Source organism: Mustela putorius, unplaced genomic scaffold, assembly GCF_011764305.1.
Source record: "Mustela putorius furo isolate JIRA1106 unplaced genomic scaffold, ASM1176430v1.1 tig00003899_pilon_pilon_pilon, whole genome shotgun sequence".
NCBI lineage: Eukaryota > Metazoa > Chordata > Mammalia > Carnivora > Mustelidae > Mustela > Mustela putorius.
This window is the reverse complement of record NW_025422048.1, coordinates 12,597,742-12,609,003: the sequence shown is the minus strand read 5'-3', so window position 1 is coordinate 12,609,003 and position 11,262 is coordinate 12,597,742.

Below are 11,262 nucleotides of genomic sequence, written 5' to 3'. Positions count from 1 at the left end.
ATTGGGCTCTCTGCTTGGCTGGGAGCCTGCTTCCCTTCCTCTCTCTCTGCCTGCCTCTCTGCCTACTTGTGATCTCTGCCTGTTAAATAAATAAATAAAAATTTTTAAAAAAATTATCAAATACTTAATTGGCAAATTTTTCTCCTATTCTACAGGTTGTACTTTCATCTCTAATAGTGCCTTCTCATGCATAAAGTTTTAAATTTTGATGAGATTCACTTTGTTAATTTGTGTATGTGTGTGCACTTTAGGTGTCATATCTAAGAAACTGCTTAATCCAAGGTCGTGAAGATTTATGCCTAAGTTTTCTTCTAAGAGTTTTATAGTTTTCATTCTTACATTTAGTTATGTAATCCATCCACTTTTTAGTTAATTTTTATATATAATGTGAAGTAGGAATTCAACTTCATTCTTTTGCATGTGGATATCGAACTGTCCCAGCACCATTTGTTGTAAAGACTATTCTTTGCCCCACTGAATTGTCTTGATAACCCTGTCAAAAATCAATAACCATAAATTTGAGGATTTATGGACTCTCAGTTCTAATCCACTATTCTGTATGATAGACTGAGTGTGCCCCAAAATATGTCCATATTCTAATCCCCAGAAACTATGAATATGTTGCCTTACATAGAAAAAGGGACTTTGCAGAGGTAATTAAGATCTTGAGATGGGAAGGTTTTTCAGGATCATCTATTGGGCCTAATATAATTACAAGGATCCTTATAAGAGAAAGACAATAGGATCATAGTCAGTAGGGCACATGATGATGGAAACAAGAGGCTGAAGTTAACACAAGGAAGGGGCTATGAGCCAGAAAAGCAGGCAGGCTCTAGAAGCTGAAAATGTCAAGAAATTAAATTGTCTTCTCTGAGTTTCCAGAAATAACCAGCCCTGATAATACTTTGACTTTTACCCAGTGAGACTGATTTTGAACTTCTGACCTCCAGAAGAATAAGTTAATCAGCTTTTTACAGACACTAAGTTTGTGGCAATTTGTTATAGCAGTAATAGGAAGATAATACAATCTGTTTTTCCTTGTGCCAATGCTATGTTTTCTTGATTACTATAGCTTTGTAGTAAGTTTTTAAAATAGGAAGCATAAACCTTACAACTTTGCTCTTCTTATTTATTTAATTACAGGCATAACAATATACAGTGAACTCTAAGACCTATTCTTCAGGCATAACTAAAACATCATACCCATTGAACGGCAACTCTCTATTGTTTTGGCTATTCTGGCAAACTCTACCATGTTAATAGCTCAATAGTCAATTGTTTATTGGTAACATAATTCTCATATTTGGGTTTTTTCAGTATTCATGACCATAAAATAACTGCAAAATGTTTCCTTTGAGGCAAATATTTTTGTACAATTATAATTATCTCCTTAATTACTATGTCAAAAATGCATTTTTGAAACTTTTGATAAGGCATAAGTAACCTCCAGAATTCTATACTTCCACAAACAGTATATGTGAGTATGCTTTCCTCACACTCTCATCAATCCTGTTCTCAAATTTTAGACTTAGATTTTAGAGTAGAAGTTTAGATGTAAAAGATAAAGCTATAAAGTTAGTATAAAAATGTAAAAGAATATTTTTATAACCTAGGGGCTAGGAAGTACTTCTCAAAACTTAAAAAAAAAAAAAACACAGATTTAGGGGTGCCTGGGTGGCTCAGTGGGTTAAGCTTCTGCCTTCGGCTCAGGTCATGATCCCAGGGTCCTGGGATTGAGCCCCACATCAGGCTCTCTGCTCAGCAGGGAGCCTGCCTCCCCCTCTCTCTCTGCCTGCCTCTCTGCCTACTTGTGATCTCTATCTGTCAAATAAATAAAATCTTTAAAAACATAAAAGAAACATTTATAAAACAAAACTGATATAATTAATAAACTCAAATTGAGCACTTCTATTCAATAATATAAGAAAATCAAAAAATTAGTTGATATATGACAGAACGGAAAACATTCTTTGCAATGTCTAAAACTGACAATGGAAAAATATCTAGAACGAGCATTGGCATCGGGCGCCTTAACCCGGCGTTCGTTGAAAAGCCTTCAATTTTACAAATCCAAGGCAAAAATGGGCAATGATTATAAGCAAGCAATTTACCAAAGAGGAAATCCAAAGGTCTGAAAAGCATAAAGAGATATGTTCTAATTCATAGTAATAAGGCAAACATTAATTAAAACAGAAAAATAGCACTTTCTCTTTCAAACTATCGAAAATTATAAACGATGATAATGCCAAGAACTGGCATGACTGTGCAGTATAGAAATCTACATGCACTCCTGGTGGGACTGTAGACTGGCACAGCCAATCTAAAAAAAAATGCAGCATTTAGACAGATCAGGAATATGAATATCCTAAGAACCACACATTCCGCTCCTGAATATACATTCCAACTAAATTATCACATGATTCCAGAGGGGTACTCATAAGAAGGTACCCATTGGGGGTGCCTGGGTGGCTCAGTGGGTTAAGCCTCTGCCTTCCGCTCAGATCATGATCTCAGGGTCCTGGGATCAAGCCCCACGTGGGGCTCTCTGCTCAGTGGGGAGCCTGCTTCTCCCTCTCTCTCTGCCTGCTTCTCTGCCTACTTGTGATCTCTCTCTGTCAAATAAATAAAATCTTTAAAAAAAAAAAAAAAGAAGGTACCCATTGTAGCAGTATCTGGAAGCAAGGTGTTTTAAGGAATCTAGACATCAATAACTGGGAGAGTTGTTAGGGAGAAATGTGGTCTATGCACAGCAGGCAGCAGTTAGAAGCATTAGACTAGATAAGTGTGTGGCAATAAAATTGAATCTTAATATGAAGACACTGAATTCAAAAGTTTAAGAAACACAATGAGATATGTCATACACACCCATCCAAATAAATTCAAATATATGCAAACAGAATAGAGAGTTCAATAATAAACTCATATGTACAGAGTCCACTGATTTTGGACAAAGATAGCAAGGTAACCTAGGGGGAAAAGATCATCTTATCCATCAACAGTACTGGAAAAAATACATATTTGTAAAGAACAAAAAATTAAATATTAACTTCACTTCATACACAAAATTTATTCATGATGTATCATAGGGGCACCTGGCTGGTTCAGTTAGTAGAGCATGTGACTCTTGATCTTGGGGTTGTGAGTTCAAGCCCCACGTAGGGTGTGCAGATTACTTAAAAATAAAAACTTTCGGGAAAAAAGATATGAACTTCATCAAAATAAAAAGCTTGGGCACAGCAAAGGAAACAGTCAACAAAACAAAGAGACAACCCACAGAATGCGAGAAGACATTTGCAAATGTCACTACAGATAGACAGTTGGTATCCAAGATCTATAAAGAACTTCTCAAACTCAACACCCCCCAAAAATAATCAAGACAAAAAATGGGCAGAAGATATGAACTGACACTTCTCCAAAGAAGACATATGAATGGCTAACAGACACATGAAAAATGCTCAACATCATTAGCCATCAGGAAAATTCAAATCAAAACCAAATTGATATATTGCCTTACACCAGTTAGAATGGCAAAAATTGACAAGGCAAGAAACAACAAATGTTGGAGAGGTTGTGGAGAATGGGGAACCCTCTTACACTATTGGTGGGAATGCAAGCTGGTGCAGCCACTTTGGAAAACAGTGTGGAGATTCCTCAAAAAGTTAAAAACAGAGATACCCTATGACCCACCAATTACACTACTGGGTATTTAGGTCAAAGATACAGATGTAGTGAAAAGAAGGGCCATATGCACCCCAAAGTTCATAGCAGCAGTAATGTCCCCAATAGCCAAACTGTGGAAGAAGCTAAGATGCCCTTCAACAGACAAATGGATAAAGAAGATGTGGCCCATATATACAATGGAATATTACTCAGCCATCAGAAAGGATGAATAGCCAACATGTGCATCAACATGGATGGAACTGGAAGAGATTATGCTGAGTGAAGTAAGTCAAACAGAGAAAGACAATTATCATATGGTTTCACTTATATGTGGAACATAAGGAATAGCATGAAAGACATTAGGAGAAGGAAGGGGGAAAGGAAGGGGGGGTACTCAGAAGAGGAGATGAACCATGAAAGACTATGGACTTCAGTAATCAAACTGAGGGTTTTGGTGAGGGGTAGGGATGGGAGAGCCCAGTGATGGGTATTAAGGAGGGCATGTATTTCATGGAGTACTGTGTATTATATGCAAACAATGATTCATGGAACCCTACATCAAAAACCAATGATGTACTGTATGGTGACTAATACAATTGAAAAATTATCAAAACGAAGAAGAAAAAGATGTATCATAGACTTAAAAAATAAGCTAAAACTATAAAGCTTTTATAAACTCAAATTAATGTTCTTAAAATGGAACATTTATCCTCCCAGGGGTACCAACATTTCAAATAGAACTTCAGGAAAAAGCAATGTTCATCATAAATGAAGCACCAATAACGGAGTGTTAGATTTCTATCATCACAAAACAAGCTGCCATAAACGTAGTGGCTTAAAATAATATATTTTTATTATATCACAGTTCAGTAAACAGAAGTGCAAGCCATCTCAAGTCTCACATGGCCAAAGTCAAGGTGTCAGCCAACTAGGCTCCTATCTGGAGACTCTAGGGAATAATCCACTCTCACACTCATTAAGTTTGTTGACAGAATTAAATTTCATTTGGCTATAGGGCTGAAATCCCTGATTTCTTGCTGGCTCTCAGACAGAAATGGCTCTTGGCTCCTAGAGAACATTCTTTGGTCTTTCCACATGCCCTCCCCACCTAACCCCAAATCTTCAAAGCTACCAATGCTTCACTGAATCTGTCATGTACTTTGAATCTGATTTCTCCTTTTGTTGGCAAACGGAGAAAACTCTGCTTTTAAAGGACATACCTGATCAGGGTCAGGCCCACCCAGATCATCTCCATTTCATAGCATCAACTGACTTGAAATTTTAATTACCAAAATACTATTACAAAGTATTTGAAAGCTAAATTGCCATTGGAATCACAGCCCAGAAAAATTAGCCAAAACATGTGTGCTAGGCCTAACATAAGAGATAAAAAGTCAGGGAAACAACTGAAAACCATTCATTACACAAAGAACTTGGAAAATCATAACTTGAATAAGAAAAGACAATCAAGTGACACCAACACTGAAACGAATCAAATGCTGAAATTGCTGCCATCATAAAAACATTTCAACTATTACAGATTAGCTAAAAAAAAAAAGTTAGAAAAAGTAGAAAATCTCAGCAGAAGTTTACAGGTTATATATATAAAAAAGAAGAAAACAGAAATTATAAAGCTGGGAAAAAAACAATAAACTTAAAAAAAAGAATACACCTCTCTAGATGGCTTCAAAAGCAGAGTGGAGATGACAGAGGATAGACTCAGCAAACTTAAAGAAAATGCAAGAGAACTCACCAGTGAACAGAATTACCTGATAAGAGAGAAAATACAGACTAGTGAGAAGAGACTCAGAAACCTGCATGACAATAAAATAGATGGAACATTCATGTCATCAGAATCCCAGATGCAGAGGACAAAGAAAGTGGCACCAAAGATATAATAGCTAAAAATTTCAAAAATTTCAATTTTAGCAAAAGAAACATACAGAATCAAAATGTCGAATGAACCCAAACAATATAAAACCAAAGGAATCCATGGCAAAATACATCATAACTAAACTTCCAAAAACTAAAGACAAAGGCAAAAATCCTGATAGCTGCCGGATATACTTGATACATTACTTATAGAAGAGAGCAATGTTTCTGAATGACAGTGGACTTCTCATCTGAAACCATGGAGGCACATTCTTCAAGTCCTAGAAAAAAAAAGTCAACCACAAATTCTGTATCTATATCTACAGTGTATATTCTATGTAGTGAAACTATCATTTAGGAAAGGAGAAATAAAGGAATTTTCAGACAAAGGAGAATGGAAAGACTTGGCTCTCAGGAGACCTATCCTTACACTACATACACTATATTATTTGTTTCAGGGACAGAATTATGTGATTCATCAGCCTTACAAAATTCACAGCTCTCACCATAGCACATACCCTCCCCAATGTCCACCCCACTTCTACTCCAGCAACCCTCAGTTTGTGTCCTGAGATTAAGAGTCTCTGATGGTTTGTCTCCATCTCTGGTTTCATCTTGTTTCATTTTTCCCTCCCTTCCCCCGTGATCCTCTACCTTGTTTTTCAAACTCTTCATATCAATGAGATCATATGAAAATTGTCTTTCTCTGATTGACTTGTTTTGCTTAGCATAATACCCTCTAGTCCCATCCTCATCATTGCAAATGGCAAAACTTCAATTTTTTGATAGCTGTGTAATGGTCCAGTGTGTGTGTGTGTGTGTGTGTGTGTGTGTACCACATCTTCTTTATCCATTCATCTGTTGATGGGTATCTGTGCTCTTTGCATATGACTATTGTGGGCATTGTTGCTATAAACATTGGGGTGCACAAGCCCCTTCAAATCACTACATTTGTATCTTTGGGATAAATACCCAGTAGTGCAATTGCTGGGTCACAGGGTAGCTGTATTTTCAACTTTTTGAGGAAACTACATCCTGTTTTCCAGAGTGGCTGAAGCAGCTTGCATTCCCACCAACAGTGGAAGAGGGCTCCCCTTTCTCCACATCCTCACCAACATCTGTTGTTTCCTAAATGTTTAATTTTAGCCATTCTTACTGGTGTGAGGTGGTATCTCACTGTGGTTCTGATTTGTATTTCCCTGATGCTGAGTGATATTGAGCACTTTTTCATGTGTCTGTTGGCCATCTGGATGTCTTCTTTGCAGAGATATCTGTTCATGTCTTCTGCCCATTTCTGGATTGGATTCTTTGCTCTTTGGGTATTGAGTTTGATAAGTTCTTTATCCAGTTTGGATACTAGCCTTTTAACTATATCATATGCAAATATCTTCTTCCATTCTGTCTATTCTCTTTTGGTTTTGTGGACTATTTCCTTTGCTGTGCAAAAGCTTTTGATCTTGAAGTCTCAATAGTTCATTTTTACCCTTGCCTTTGGTGATGTTTCTAGGAAGAGGTTCCTGTGGCTGAGGTCAGAGAGGATGCTGCCTGTGTTCTCCTCAAGGATTTTGATGGATTCCTGTCTCACATTGAGGTCTTTCATCCATTTTGAGTCTATTTTTGTGTGTGGTGTAAGGAAATGGTCCAGTTTCACTCTTCTGCATGTGACTGCTCAATTTTCCCAACACCATTTGTTGAAGAGACTGTCTTTTTTCCATTGGACATTCTTTCCTGCTTTGTCGAAGGTTAGTTGACCATAGAGATGAGGGTTCATTTCTGGGCTCTCTATTCTGTTTCACTAATCTATGTGTCTATTTTGTGCCAGTACCATACTGTCTTGATGATTACAGCTTCGTAATACAGCTTGAAGTCTAGAATTGTGATGTCGCCAACTTTGGTTTTCTTTTTCAACATTCCTATTGCCATTCGGGGTCTTTTCTGGTTTCATACAAATCTTAGGATTACATTTTCAATTTCTTTGAAAAAAGTCAATTGTATTTTGATAGGGATTGCATTAAATGTGTAGACTGCTCTAGGTAGCATAGACATTTTCACAATATTTGTTCTTCTATTCCATGAGGATGGAACGTTTTTCCATTTCTTTGAGTCTTCCTCAATTTCTTTCATGGGTACTTTATAGTTTTCTGAGTATAGAATCTTTGCCTCTTTGGTTAGATTTATTCCTAGGTATCTTATGGATTGGGGCGCAATTATAAATGGAATTAACTCCTTACTTTCTCCTTCTTCTCTCTCACTGTTGGTGTATAGAAATGCAACTGATTTTTGTGTGTTGATTTTATATCCTGACACTTTACTCAATTCCTGTATGTGTTCTAGCAGTTTGGGGGTGGAATTGTCTGGGTTTTTCACATAAAGTATCATATCATCTGCAAAGAGTGAGAGTTTGACTTCTTCTTTGCCAATTCAGATGCCTTTTATTTCTTTTTGTTGTATGATTGCTGAAGCTAGGACTTCTAGTATTATACTGAACAGCAATGGTGATAGTGGACAGCCCTAGAGTGGTCCTGACCTTAGGGTAAAAGCTCTCAGTTTTTCTTCATTGAGAATAATATTCACAGTGGGCTTTTCATAGATGGTTTTTATGATATTGAGTTATGTACCCTCTATCCCTACACTGAAGTGTTTTGATCAAGAAAGGATTTTCTCTATTGAGAGTATCATATGATTCTTGTTCTTTCATTAATGTATTGTATTGCATTGATTGATTTGGGGATGTTGAACCAACCTCACAGCCCAAGAATAAATCCCACTTGGTCATGGTGAATAATCCTTTTAATATACTATTCGATCCTATTGGCTAGTATCTTGTTATGAATTTTTGAATCCATGTTCATCAGGGATATTGGTCTGTAATTTTCCTTTTTGATGGGGTCTTTGTCTCACTCTGGAATCAAGGTAATGCTGACCTCATAAAATGAGTTGGGAAGTTTTCTTTCCATTTCCATTTTTTGGAAACATTTTCAGGAGAATAGGGTTAATTCTTCTTTAAATTGTTTGGTAAAATTTCCCTGAGAAGCCTTCTGGCCCCGGGCTCTTATCTGTTGGGAGATTTTTGATTACTGGGTCTATTCAGGTTTTCTATTTCTTCCTGGTTTAGTTTTGGTAGTTAATACATCTCTAAGAATGCATCCATTTTTTCCAGATTTTCTAATTTGCTGGCATATAGTTGCTCATAATATGTTCTTATAATTGTTTGTATTTTGGGGGCGCCTGGGTGGCTCAGCAGGCTAAGCTGCTGCCTTCGGCTCAGGTCATGATCCCAGTGTCCTGTTATCAAGTCCCGCATCGGGCTCCTTACTCAGCAGGGAGCCTGCTTCTCTGCCTCTCCCTGCCACTCTGCCTGCTTGTGTGCGCACTTGCTCTCTCTCTCACTCTCTCTCTGACAAATAAATAAATAAAATCTTTTTAAAAAATTAAAAAATAATTGTTTGTATTTCTTTGGTGTTGGTTGTGATCTCTCTTCTTTTATTCATGATTTTTAAAATGTGAGTTCTCTTTTCTTTTTGAAAGGCTGGCCAGGGGGTTATCAATCTTATTAATTCTTTCAAAGAACCAGCTCCTAGTTTTGTTTATTTGTTCTACTGTTCTGGTTTCTATTTCACTGATTTCTGCTCTGATCTTTACTGTATCTCTTCTCCTGGAGGATTTAGGCTTTATTTGCTACTCTTTCTCCAGTTCCTTTAGGTATAGTGTTAGGTTGTATATTTGAGACCATTCTTGCATCTTGAGAAAGGCTTGTACTGCTATATATTTTCCTCTCAGGACTGCCTTTGCTGCATCCCAAAGATTTTGAACAGTTGTGTTTTCATTTTCATTTGTTTCCATGAAATTTTTCAATTCTTCTTTAATCTCCTGGTTGACCCATTCATTCTTTAGAAGGATGCTGTTTAGTCTCCATGTATTTGAGTTCTTTCCAACTTTCCTCTTGTGACTGAGTTCTACTTTCAAAGCACTGTGGTATGAAAAGAGGCAAGGGATGATACCAATCTTTTGGTGCTAGTTGAGACCTAATTTGTTACCCAGAATGTGATCTATTCCAGAGAATGTTCCATGTGCACTAGAGAAGACTGTGTATTCTGTTGCTTTGGGATGGAATGTTCTGAATATAACTGTGATGTCCATCTGGTCCAGTGTGTCATTTAAAACCTTTGTTTCCTCGTTGATCTTTTGCTTAGATGATCTTTACACTTCAGCAAGGGGGGCATTAAAGCCTCCTACTATTATTGTATTATTGTCAACGTGTTTCTTTGATTTTGTTATTAATTGGCTGCTCCCATGTTAGGGGCATAGATATTTAAAATTGTTAGATCCTCCTGTTGGACAGACCCTTTAACTATGATGTAATGCCTTTCCTCATCTCTTATTACAGTCTTTAGATTAAAATCTATTTTGTCTGATAGAAGGATTGCCACCCCAGCTTTCTTTTGATGTCCATTAGCATGGTAAATTGTTTTCCACCCTCTCACTTTAAATCTGGAGGTGTCTCTTGGTCTAAAATGAGTCTCTTGCAGACAGCATATCAATAGGTCTTGTTTTTTAATCCATTCTGATACCCTGGTCTTTTGATTGGGGCATTTAGCCCATTTACATTCCAGGTAACTATTGAAAGATATGAATTCAGGGTCATTGTACTGCCAGTAAGGTGACTATTACTGTATATTGTCTCTGTTCCTTTCTGGTCTATGTTACTTTTAGGCTCTCTCTTTGCTTAGAGGACCCCCTTTCAATATTTCCTGTAGGGCTCATTGGTTTGCAAATTCTTTTAGTTTTTGTTTGTCCTGGAAGCTTTTTATCTCTCCTTCTATTTTTAATGACAGCCTAGCTGGATATAGTATTCTTGGCTGCGTATTTTTCTCATTTAGTGCTCTGAATACATCATGCCAGTCCTTTCTGGCCTGCCAGGTCTCTGTGGATAGGTCTTCTGCCAATCTAATAGTTCTACCATCGTAGGTTACAGACTTCTTGTCCCAAGCTGCTTCCAGGATCTTCTCTTTGTCTCTGAGACTTGTAATACGTTTTACTATTAGATGATGGGGTACTAACCAATTTTTATTGTTTTTGAGGGGGGTTCTCTGTGCCTCCTGGATTCTGATGCCTGTTTCCTTCCCCAAATTAGGTAAGTTCTCCACTATAATTTGCTCCAATAATAATTTGCTCTCTTTCTTCTTCTTCTGGGATCCCAATTATTCCAGTATCATTTTGTCTTATGGTATCACTTATCTCTTGAATTCTCCCCTCATGATCCAGTGGTTGTTTTTCTCTCTTTTTCTCAGCTTCTTTATTCTCCCTTATTTGGTCTTCTATATCACTAATTCTCTCTTCTGCCTCATTTATCCTAGCAGAAAGAGCCTCCATTTTTTATTGTGCCTCATTAGTAGCCTATTTTATTTTGACTTGGTTAGATTTTAGTTCTTTTATTTCTCCAAAAAGTGATTCTCTAGTATCTTCTATGCTTTTTGAAATCCCAGCTATTATCTTTATAATTGTCATTCTGAACTCTAGTTCTGACACCTTACTAATGTCTGTATTGATAAGGTCCCTGGCAGTCAGTACTGCTTCTCCTTCTTTTTCTTTAGGTGCATTTTTCCATTTTGTCCAGAGAAGAGTGGTGAATGAGAGAATAAAATGCTAAAAGAGAACAAAATGCTAAAAACAAAATGCTAAATGCTAAAACAAAATGCTAAAATCCCAGAAAAATATACACTAAACAAA